Raw genomic sequence first — 12,500 nt, 5'->3', positions numbered from 1 at the left:
TAATTTCAGTTCTTTCCCTTCTAACGGTCTGTACAATGCTATACAATGCAAAGGACTGGGCAGCACTCTGTTCAACAAACTAGATGGGAGACATCCATGACTAAAGCAGTGGAATATTGAATTGAGGAAAGTGCAATTTTGTTGGATAGCTGTTGGATAGTTAAATATCTTTGTAAGATAGGTCGTTGAAACAATTGTTGAAAAGTATATATATATATTTTTCTTCCTAGTCCGTTCACACCTCTGGGACTCTAAAATATCGGGGTACAAAAACCTTAAACTAGAACAACTTTTGTGAAAATAAGGGGAGAGCTGTATTCACTTTTGTTTTTATTTTTTCCCACTTTTTTTAGTATTGTAGAACAAAAATCCCTTTAAGAAAAACAGTAATTTTAAACAATCAATTTTTAAGCGTTTCTCGCAGCTTAAATTTTAGACTGCTTTTCTTCTTCTTTTTTTAAACGCTAAGTAATTAACTTATTTTAACTAAGCACATGATTTGAAATAAAATTTTGCGATTTCAATTGATCATGAGACTCAATCAGGAACACACAAGTCAGTAAATTCTGAAAAAAAAAACATTTTTCTCCACTTTCTGTAAAAAAAAAAACTTTGAAAAAGAAAAAACGATGATCGTACTTATATGGGCGTCCAAGTTTTGGGTTGCCTGTTGATTGGGTAGGCCTTCCCGAGGCCTTCACCAATCAGAAGCACTTATTCCTGCAGTTGGCCAATGGGCTGGGAGTCTGGAATCAGGGGGTGTATGTTGGGTGAGAGTGAGGAAAGGCAGAGGGTTCCTCTGCTACTATTGTGTTGCAAATAAATCGATATCCACATCAAGGCAAGATTCGCAACTAGACAGCGAAGCTTCACACTCGCTTCGCATGCAACCTACCATTTTATTTGTTTAGTTTTGTGTTTCCTATACTATACATATATATATATACACACTCTTACGACCGACTCATTCATCGTCGATCAAAAGTGAATAAAAGTTTAAAACTGAAAAAAAAAAAGTGCATGTTCTAGTGTTAGTGACAAATTTTTACATAGATTATGTAGAGTTAGTGAATAAAGACACAATATTGTAATCCCAACATCAGGCACTGGCCAACACACTATATTTGTTTGGCCGTTTGAGAGGCTTTTTCTACTGCTCTCCTTCACAATCAACCAGCTCAACGTGTTTCAGGCTCTTCTTCGCTTCTCAGCATTTCTCAGATCTTTTCTCTCTCTTCTGTTGTCCCTTTGAAATGATCAAGTCTTCTTTTTTTTCAGAAGTACAGTATATTTCATTTTCGTATGTTATGGAATTGCACGAAACAATTGTTCCTCATCAATGTGCCTTGAGCTATGGTCTAGTCCTGAGTTATTGCACAAGTTCCAATGTGGAGAGTTTCATTTTTCTTTGACACGAGTTTCAGCCCCGCCTCCCTGTATAGGAAACTGGAGTGATCAAAGTAATCAGACTCGTTAGGAACATAATGAATTAGGACATGGTGCTGGTTGTAACAACGCAGTATTACGTCTGCTAGTGTAAGACATCTCAGGTCTGTACAACAGTAGGATGCAACGTTGAGGTGCTGTATGTGTACCAGACCTGAAAGGCGATATCCTTCTTGTACTGCTGTGAATCGAGGCCAGAGTCAGTCCTCCCTGTTAGGTCCCTTTAGTTGTTAAGTGAATAGGAATAGAGCTCTAATGTGCTTAGTATTGTTAGATCGTTCAGCACCCACCGCCTACATATTGTGTTGACAATACTAGTATATTGATATTTATGGCTGTTGCTATAATTTCTAAATGGAAACTACTTTTTGTTTTGAAGTCTTCCTGTTATTTCTTTTTTGTTTCTTTTCTTTTTGTTCCCAGAAATGATAATGAGAAAAAAATATGCAAAACCTGCTTGCACTCATGTAGACTTACACTAGTTGTTTAATTTGTCTTTTTTCTGTTTGGTGATTCTGTTTTGGGTTTTTTGTTTTTTTATTTTCAACCAAAGTTAGCGTGCACTTGACTGGCTGTCCCTCTGACAGACCCCTCCTGGCCATGGTCCCTCTGACAGACCCCTCCTGGAGAACACGGTTCTGGCTGGGTTGTTGGTGGTCAGTCCCTTTGATAGACCCCTCCTGGAGGACACGGGCTAGCTGGGGTCCAGACCCCTCCTAGAGAGCACAGGCTAGCTGTGGTCCAGACCCCCTCCTAGAGAGCATGGGGTCCAGACCCCCTCCTAGAGAGCACGGGCTAGCTGGGGTCCAGACCCCCTCCTAGAGAGCATGGGGTCCAGACCCCCTCCTAGAGAGCACTGGCTAGCTGGGGTCCAGACCCCCTCCTAGAGAGCACGGGCTAGCTGTGGTCCAGTCAGCCTCGCTTGTTTTTTTTTGTATTCGATACAGTACGAGACGACCGCAAATATTAGGGTTCTCCTTTTTTCTCTCTCTTGGTCACAAGCAAGCCTTAAACAAGTCAAACTTCCTCTCCATCACAAAACCCACATTTTCCACAGACTAAAAATATGACGTCCAAGAAATAAGTCCCACTTTCAATATACATTGCGACTTCAAAGTTACGTTATTAATTGTTTACCTGTTATGTGTCTAGTGCATACTGTATATCATTTAAACAACATGTTAGTATGGGGAAGTCTTTTCCGGGTGTCCAGTGTGATGGTTCAGTAGTTACACTTGTGGGTTGTGTTTCCTTTAGTGTGATGGATTTGTTTTGTCTCTGTTCTTGCCTACCCTTTAGTGATGAGTTGGGCATTACTTTTCTTAATTATCTGCACTAAATATGAAATAAATGACAATAGTGAGAATTATTGAAAAACGGCTTCCAGGGCTTAAAAGAGCGAAGGGAATTAAAAACTATTGCACGGACATTTTTGTCACAAAACCTTGTTGTGAAACAGCCTAGCATCTAATCAGCAAGACTCGGCTGTGTGTGTAAGATACGACAACGTTGCACCCTTTTTAAAGAAAGAAAAAAAGAAAAAGAATATAAAAGCAATAGTTTGGGCAGTCTGTTTTTGTTGTTGTGTTGTGTGTGTGTGTAATTCGTTTTGGGTACAGAAGTGGAGGGATGTGATGACAAATAGCTGAAAAGGAGAAGAAGGCTATGGAGCAAGCAGGGCTGGAAGGCCTGTCTTTGGCAGATGTGTTTGTATGTTGTATAGTTTTATTAATTACACTGATTTTAAAGCTGCCCTATTTTATAATGCAGGACTTTTGTAACATTGATTAAATGAGGAAAAAAACTAGTGTTGTGAATTTTCTGATCGTTTGTATTAAGGCCACATTAATAGAACTGTTTTGTTTGTTCTCTGGGAACTGGATTTAAGTTGAAAACTTTCCCGTTTCCTTTTTTCTTTTTTTTCTTTTTTGCTTTCCTTTTTGTATGTATTTAAGGACTGTTTCTTCTTTTGATGGTATAGCATATTCCTGTACTTAAAAAGTATAGGGTATCGAGGTTAAAGCCCATTGTAAATGGATGTTACAGTATGCTGTATGTTCTGAAGGTTCTTTGTTGCATCAGTGTTGATGAAGCTAAATCTAGGTAATTCTGAGGAAATTGGTAAGAGCGTTTTTTATGCATTTTAAAACTTAGTTTAGGCAGAAGACAATGACATAGCCAGCCAAAGGATGCCCCTATTATAAATGCATCTAGGCATCTTTTTTGTGTTCACCATTCCATGCAGGAAAATAAACAGCTTGATTATGCAACATGATTCTTTTTATTTTCCATATATTTCTTTCCTTGTCTCACTGTCACCACCTCGTCACTAAACTGTCCTTCAGAAAACATGGTTTCTCTTAAAATTCTCTTCATTGACATGCTCACTCACTCACAGCTCATTACATTTTCAACACACTGCCATTATACAAACAGAACATGACCCTATGGTTGTTAAAGAACTGTAGCGAGCCATGAGGCCACAAAAAGACGTTTTGTCGTTATATCAAGGGGCCTACAAAAAAATGACTACTGCAGCCTTCATGCAGCCTCCCTGTAAAATGAATTGGGAACCTGCATAGAGTGGTTAGGCCACCAAAAGTGGATGACAAACATTTACGATAATTTTATTTGACAAATCTGTCTAGAAATGATTTCTAGAAATGATTTCTCTCCCGCACACGGGGTGAGACCTACGGTATTCTTAACAAGTGACTATCTGAAGCTTCCTTCCTCTCCTCAGGCATTTGATCGTACCATCTACAGTAAACACATCATTCACTCATGGGCATGAAACAGCCATGGAACTCACTGAAGATCGCCTCGCAAAGGGGAAGCTTCTCCATTTTAATTTTCCATACCCATCTTGAAGCTTCTTAATGGCAGCATTTTTGTTGGCAATCATCAACAGAAGCCCTGGGCCATGACAGGAGCAGCTGAACTGAGGTCAGATTACTCTCCCCAAATCCCAAACCTAATCAATACTTGGGGGAGGGTCCTGACCCCAAGTTCAGCATCCAGGGACAGCTTCACCTCAGCCCCCTCAGTCTCCCTACAGCTGTAACCTACTTCCTCTTGGTACCTGACTTACAGTCATGTGTGCAGAGTCGTGCAGTGCACTTGATCTCTAACATAGCGAGTCTATACTTAACTGAGCCCCCCGAAAAATGCAATGAAGAGCACTAACGATGCTCTGAGGAATCACATGAAAGCTGTAATCCCCAAATGCAGGATCACTCTTTCCAGCGGTTCTTCTTAAAGACACCATTGTGTTCTTGTATGGCCCCATCTAGACAGAGCAGTCAAGTGGGGACAGTTCTTTATAATTTAACGTTAAAACACAAGACATTTCTTGGAGAAATGATCACAAAGCTCCTTAAGAAGAGCCCTCACCCACCCCCCACCCCCCCTCCTCCTCTCAGCCCCATTGATTCATACTGGGGAGGATCTGAGTTTTATCTCCCATGAAAGTGTTGATTTTCTATTTTGACCACTGTCTGAGGAATTCTGCCATTCGATCAGGAAACAGGGTTGAATAGAGGCCGGCTTTGCGAATGCACATCAAAGGCCTTTGTTGTCTTTTGTTTGTCCAAATTCTTCTGGGCATTGTTGCTGTAGCGAACCCCCCCCCCCACCCCCTCCCCCCGATCCACTGTAACCCCGGAATCATTGGTTTGGGGGGTAGTGTTGAAACACAACAGAATGGGTTGTCATGCAGAAAGGGCAGAATTGTTCAGGCTGCGACCAGGGTATTTTTTAACCAGTACTTTCAATCAATCTAGAGACCTAAATATGTGAATTATAAAAGTGGTGTTGAACGTGTTAATCTGTAGAACAATCGTGCAAGGAAGGGGAAGAGCTTCAATGACACCTGAGATCTAACCAAGGGACTTGGGACAGATTGAGCAAAGTTAATTCATCCTGATTTAATTCAGATTAAAAATGTGTTCATTGTTTAGAATGGCCCATTTCAACTGCTCAAAGAAAGAAGGCTTCCTTCACATTGCTGCCTGTGACTGGATACAGTATGTGTCCAGAATGATACGAAGTTGGTCAAACAAAATCTGATTAAAAAGACGGCAGGTATCATTGAAGCTGTACCCTATAGCGCTCCACTGTAGTCAATACGGTGTCACTACTCCTTTGCAAAGATATTTATTTATCCTATTGCAAAACCATCACATGGTGCTAAATGCTAACTGAAGCCAGTGAAGGGGAGATTAGCTGGAAATGTGACAATTTGAATTTACTATCATGCTTTCTGACAGCGTATCAAAGCATAGCAGGTTAATCTGCATGAAAACTATGCACTGATGAAATATATACCCATAAACATATATATATACACATATCCTGCATACACGCGTGTGTGTGTGTGTGTATATATATATAATGGTGAACTTTGGTATCTACTTTGTTAAATTCAGACTTTGCCTTCTTTTACTATCAATTCCTTTGTTTCGAGATCCCTGCTTAAGGGCCGAACAAGTTATATGAAAATCAAAAAGAAATGAAAAATAAAAACAAACCAGCATATTACATGATATATGAAAAAGATCAAATGTAGTGCCTGTGAAAACTGTATTATATTGCTCTTCTGATTACTGATACAATAATTGTTTGTAATTGTTTAAATTTCTGAACACCAGTAGCCTTTGCTGTCTGTCAGACCCCTCTGATCCTAGCTAATGTACAATAACCATGAGATATAAGTGCATGCTCTTCCATAATCGCCTAGTAAGCTGTTATGAATACAACTAAAAATCTACAAAAATAAAATGTTATGTTAGTCTTGATTTTTTTCCTCCTATCACTTATCTCCCCTCTAACCACCACCTTATCCCACCTCTCCTGCCTCCAACGTTTCCTTCATTTATGTTTTTGAGAGGACCATCATGATTTTGTCTTCATCGACGAAGAGTTGACATCCAGTGCAAGAGTTCTGGATGCTATCTGGACTTCTGTATGTCTGCTAATAGCCACATTTCACTTTCCATACCCTTTTTTTTGACTTCGTCATGGGTGTTCTAGCAGGACTGTGATGACTGGACCAGGCGTTGGACAGCCCGAGTGACCCCCACACACTTGTTAGACAATCTAGTCAGACTAACTTAAAACCAACCAGCTCTCAGCTCCATCGCTGGGGAGGACTGGCCTCTCTCTCTCTCTCTTTCCAGTCTGGGAGAACCATCGGTGGGAACCTGGAGAATGTCTGCTTCGGTGTGATTCTCCCTCATAGGCGTTTCCTGCAGGAGAAGGATCGATGTCAGCAGCCATTTCTGCTGTGCTCAGCACTATCGGGGACAGAATCCCTCATTGAACGGTGTCTGGGCCCCGGGGTGGGTAGTCTGACCGGGGGGCTCCCTGGGTAGGACTTCAAAAGACCAGCTGGCCAGTGTGAAGGTGGATGGGAAAGATCTGGAACACACAGCCTCAGAGACTCAGGCTAAACAACGCCAAGCCTCAATCCCCTTCACTCAATTGGCTTTTCAAACAACTAAATCGTCCAAACTGGGTCTAAGTGACCCAACTCTTTGTATCCAAAATTAAAGTTGTACCTTCAAGCAGTTCTTATAACTCACAACTTACTGGCGATCTGAAATGTAAGGTTGGTCAATTGCATGTTAGGTCGCCCACATTGAAGCAATCTAAATCAGACACTGCATTGAGTGTGGTTGGTCAAACATATCCAAACTACAACCAAGAACTATTGATATAATTCTTTATTGAAGGGACTATTCTTATTCTATCCTACAATATCTCTACATAGGCAGACGTATGACGTTCTCACGTTCCCCTTATCTCTACATAGGTAGACGTATGACGTTCTCACGTTCCCTTTATCTCTACATAGGTAGACGTATGACGTTCTCACGTTCCCTTTATCTCTACATAGGTAGACGTATGACGTTCTCACGTTCCCCTTATCTCTACATAGGTAGACGTATGACGTTCTCACGTTCCCCTTATCTCTACATAGGTAGACGTATGACGTTCTCACGTTCCCCTTATCTCTACATAGGTAGACGTATGACGTTCTCACGTTCCCCTTATCTCTACATAGGTAGACGACATATGACGTTCTCACGTTCCCCTTGACGTTCTCACGTTCCCCTTATCTTTACATAGGTAGACGTATGACGTTCTTCTTTGCTACTAATCAGCCTAGCGATCCTCCTGAAGGCCAGTCTGCCTGGCAGAGGTCAGAGAGTGAGCGTCCGGGGGCGGTGGGGTCGAGCCCTGGTACAGTCTGATTCACCCATCACCAAGTCCTCCACAATCCCAGCATGCCCTTCTTCACCACCTGGGTCCTCATCAGCCATCACGTCTGCACCATCCCCCCCCCCCCCCCCCACCCTCCCCCCAGGGAACATCACCGGACACACAGAGACATTTCATGATTCTAAAGTCAGAAACTGAATGAAACCTTGTGCCTCTACTTCACTTTTCTGGAACTGGGCGGTAACCATGAGCACCTACTACTGTCTGTTTGATGTTACTAGCTCCATTGTTGATCGAGTGTCATCCTGTGCATCCTCTGTTTGGAACAGTCTGTGAGTTTTGCCACTATCCTCCAGCGCCTTGTGTGACTCTGTCGTATCTTTTTTGTTTTTGTTGTTCCTTTCAAATGTTGTGTTTTTATTTTACCGGTGTATTATCATCTTGGCCCATTAGTGACCCCATGTCAACGCAGGCTCATTTCCTATGCAACAACAACAACAAATAAATAAATAAAGATGCTAATGCTGTATTTTGGTGTCCCTTGGCAATTTCTTAATATTTCTTTTTATTGTATTGTATAATTGCACAACAATGGTCCTTTATATTGTCTGACTATAGGGGGGGGGGGGGGATCCAAATGTTTGAAATCTTCAGTTGCAAAGTTCCCGACACTTTTCGCTATCAACAAAACGTGTCAGTAACTTTGCAAATTAAGATTAGAAACATAAAATAAAATTATGTCCAATTCTTAGTTACTCTTAAACATCACCGTGTATCAAAGCAAGTCATTTTATATGGCCGCCTCCTACAGCCTTTAGCACAGAGATAACCTTATGTTTTGCGGATATGCTGAGCATTTTAAAAGTGCTCTGGCTAATCCCATCACTTAGTGGTTTAGGAGTGCTGCTGGCAGCTGTCTAGCAGGACACGGGGCCTGCCCTGGGTTGAACGCTGGCTGTTTCATACCGCTGTCTTATTCTCACACCTCATTTAAGGCAGACGTGGTTCTTGGCTCTCTCTCGCTTCGGCGGTTAACCAAAAAAAAAAAGAGAGAAAGAAGAAGAAAAAAAAAGTTAGCACGTGCATTTTGTTTGGATGAACTCTCTGACACACCGCACAGTTAAATCCTTCAGCGACATGTTTCCACTTAGGGGAGCCCAGAGACTATTGTAGGTAAAGGAGGGCATATCTGAGGATTAGAGGCACATTGCAATACACTGGAATATGATGGAATGGCCATGAAGGATGCTGTTGAAATACAAGCAATCCAATATGAATCTCTCTCTCTCTCTGATACCCGGCGTGGATGGAGGGGTGAACTTGGACCCCCCCAGGAGAGAGGGACCGGTGTCGGGTTTCAGGACGAGAGTCGATCTTGAGACAGAACCGCAAGAGGTGCTGTGAATAATTCACCAGCAACACGAGGCCAAATCTCTGTCTGCTTTCTCCTCCTCCCCTCTCCTACCCCTCCCTCCCTCCTCCCAAACCTCTCTGCTTTCTCCCCCCTCCCAAACCTCCATCTGCCCCCCGCCCCCCCCCCCCCCCCCCCCAAACCTCTGCCACTGCGACCTCATATACCCTCACCCCGAGTGACCAGTAGGTCAAAAGGTCAGGACCTGACTCAACACTGCTACCTCTGCAGGGTTGCCTGGCTAGCTACAGTATCATGTGCTAACGAAGGTCATTAGTTCGAGTTCAGCTCTTCACTTTAAGTACCTTACTTCCACCAGTCCCATTGTTAAGCCATTAACGATGACGAGAGCAGGATGGTCAGATGCTCTGTAACCACACATGGTGATCTCCAACTTTTAAGAGCTTTATCAATACCTTCTTCACCCATGGCAGAACAAGTCATGGATTCCATCGACCGGCGCTCGCTCTCCCGAACGAGGAGCCAGCTGCCAGGCGAGGGCTCATTAGGAAGCGGATCACAAGGCGAGGTACATCTGAGGGGGGCTAATCTGGGATTTAAAACCTTCACAGCAAGACCATCATTAATGTCCCTTCATTTGCTTAGCCAAACTCACGCAGAGCAGGAGCAGGAGTCGGTGTGGCCGTGAGTCAAGGTTGCACTTTCTCTTATTTTTCCTAATAAACCGTTAAGACAAAGGGCCTGAATTTGATGGAAATCAGGTTGTGTTCAATAGGGTAGAAAGTTACAAAGTCTGACTGGTTTTGGGGATAAGCCTTGTCATTCGTTTATTCCTACCCAATCAGTGGTGACTGAATATGTTGTCGGCCCAATCAGATTCAATCCAGACTGCGTGAAACAACAACAACCTAGCAACCGCTCCGCCGAGGATGCATGTGATTGGTTTAAAGAAATACAGTGTTTTTCCCGCTCTATCCCCAAATGGTAATGAGTCCAGCCAGATCTTTCTCCAGCGCTGGCTCCGGGTAAACGAAGTGGAGATACAGTAGGTCTGGGTATGTGAGAGGTACCAGCAGACTTTCCTGTCAGCTCAACTTGACCAGACGGAGGAGAGTCTTAAGTCCCAGTTCAGGAGGGTCCAGCAAACAGCATTTTCCCAAAACGCAACCTTTCCACTTTGCACTGTCTACTTACTGTGAAGATGGTGGAACGCATCTGTCAGGTTCAGACCAAGTTCACATTTAGACAAATTGCAAAAAGAGTCAGTTACTCCAACACAAAGCAGCCTTAATCCTTTTGTGATGCTCTTCTCCAGAGGGAGCCGATTCGTCAGGCTCCTCCTAGTCGAACTCCGCACCTGGCTGGTCACGTGTGCGCGCCCACGGGGGATATGATCTTACCTCAGGGTAAACTGGGCCTCGGCCCAAAACCTGCTCATTAGCGGGTGTTAAAGTCGTGATCACATATGTCTCCTATTTTAGACCAGCGCATTCCGGCGGTGGAGCGACCAGCCCGTGTGTATATGGTCACCCGTTCGCTATTTTTCGCTCCAATCAGGCCGTGAGATTGCGATCCCGCAGAGTAATCAGGGCGAAGCTGAGGGCCTGGTAACAGCGGCGCTACGATGGGCCGTCGCTGGGAGGCCTGCGTCTCTCTCAACTGGAAACAGATGTCACTTCTTGGCTGGACGGGCATTTCTCAATGTAAACCAGGGAAAGTAAGGCCCACAATATCTACACCTGTACCTTTGATATGGCTTTTGATTAAAAGTGGTGGTGTAATATTGCCAGAATAAAATGAAGTGCAGTTTTTTTAAGGAAATAAAATACTGCAAATACAGAAAGTGAAAAGGGGATGAGTTCTACTGTAGGTGGAGGTGGAGAGAGAGAGAGAGAGAGAGAGAGAGAGAAAGAACAATAAGGGATAAAAGTTGCAACAGGAGAGTCTGGACTAAGTGAAGCTGCCTCTGTGTGTATGTGTGTGTGTGTGTGTGTGTGTTTTTGTGCAGTTTGTGTGTCTGTGTGTGTGTGTTTTTGTACAGTTGTTTGTGTGCGTGGATGTGTGTGGATAGTATGTATGTGTATGTGTTTTGCATGTGTGTGCATGTGTGCTTTTGTGCAGTTTGTGTGTGTGTGTTTTTGTACAGTTGCTTGTGTGTGTGTGTGTATGTGTTTGTGTGGGTGCGTGTGTGTGGATAGTATGTATGTGTATGTGTTTTGCGCGTGTGTGTGTGTGTGAGCGCGCCCACCAAGGGCCGCATGTGTTATTGTGTCGGCGGAGGCAACGAGGGGAACGCCACACGTTTTAATTATGGGATGTAAAGCGACGGTAATTCCACCTGTGCCTTTTGTGCCCGGCGCTACACAAACGAGAGGGGACTCTGTCTGCGGCGTGTCAGGATTACCACGGCTCGTTAATCAAAGGCTACGCGGCGGGGACTGAGACGGGACTCACCGGGTTGGAGGAAAAGTTAGCCCCCAGTGACGCCGAGCCCATTATCATATTATCGCCTCAGGCAACAACCATTAGAGTGGAAATTGCAGACGAGGGTTTTTAAGAAAGGCAGGATGCTCATGTGGAGATCAGTGGAACAGCTCAGGAACCCCCTCGGACCCTCTCAAGTAGCCCTCTGTTCTCCTCTCCTCCTCTCTCCTCTCCTCCTTTCTCCTCTCCTCCTCTCTCCTCTCCTCCTCTCTCCTCTCCTCCTTTCCTCCTCTCCTCCTATCTCCTCTCCTACTTTCTCATCTCCTCCTCTCCTCCTATCTCCTCTCCTAGCTCTCTCCTCCTCTCTCCTCTCCTCCTCTCTCCTCTCCTCCTATCTCCTCTCCTCCTTTCTCATCTCCTCCTCTCCTCCTATCTCCTCTCCTAGCTCTCTCCTCCTCTCTCCTTTCCTCTCTCCTTTCCTCCTCTCCTCTTATCTCCTCTCCTCCTCTCTCCTCTCCTCCTCCCTTCTATCTCATCTCCTCCTCTCTCCTTTAATCCTATCTCCTCTCCTCCTATCTCCTCTCCTAGCTCTCTCATCCTCTCTCCTCTCATCCTATCTCCTCTCCTCCTTTCTCATCTCCTCCTCTCCTCCTATCTCCTCTCCTAGCTCTCTCCTCCTCTCTCCTCTCCTCCTCTCTCCTTTCCTCCTCTCCTCCTATCTCCTCTCCTCCTCTCTCCTCTCCTCCTCTCTGATCTCCTTTCCTCCTATCTCCTCTCCTCTCTCCTCCTCTCTCCTCTCCTCCTCTCTCCTCTACCCTTGTTTTTCCTGATTTTATAGCCATTCTTCACTGCTTAATTCTATCAAGCTGACTGTTTCTTTCATACACGGCAGAAGCAAAACATGACTTAAATTCATTCCACTCTTTATTACAGACCTCCACTGTCTGCAGTCTGACTTTGTTTCTGCCCAACACCTTAGTGACCTGTCCTAGGACTCCAACTACAGCCCAACACCTTAGTGACCTGTCCTAGGACT

This window comes from Borostomias antarcticus (genome assembly GCF_949987555.1).
Source record: "Borostomias antarcticus genome assembly, chromosome: 3".
Classification (NCBI taxonomy): domain Eukaryota; kingdom Metazoa; phylum Chordata; class Actinopteri; order Stomiiformes; family Stomiidae; genus Borostomias; species Borostomias antarcticus.
This window is presented reverse-complemented; position numbering follows the sequence as displayed.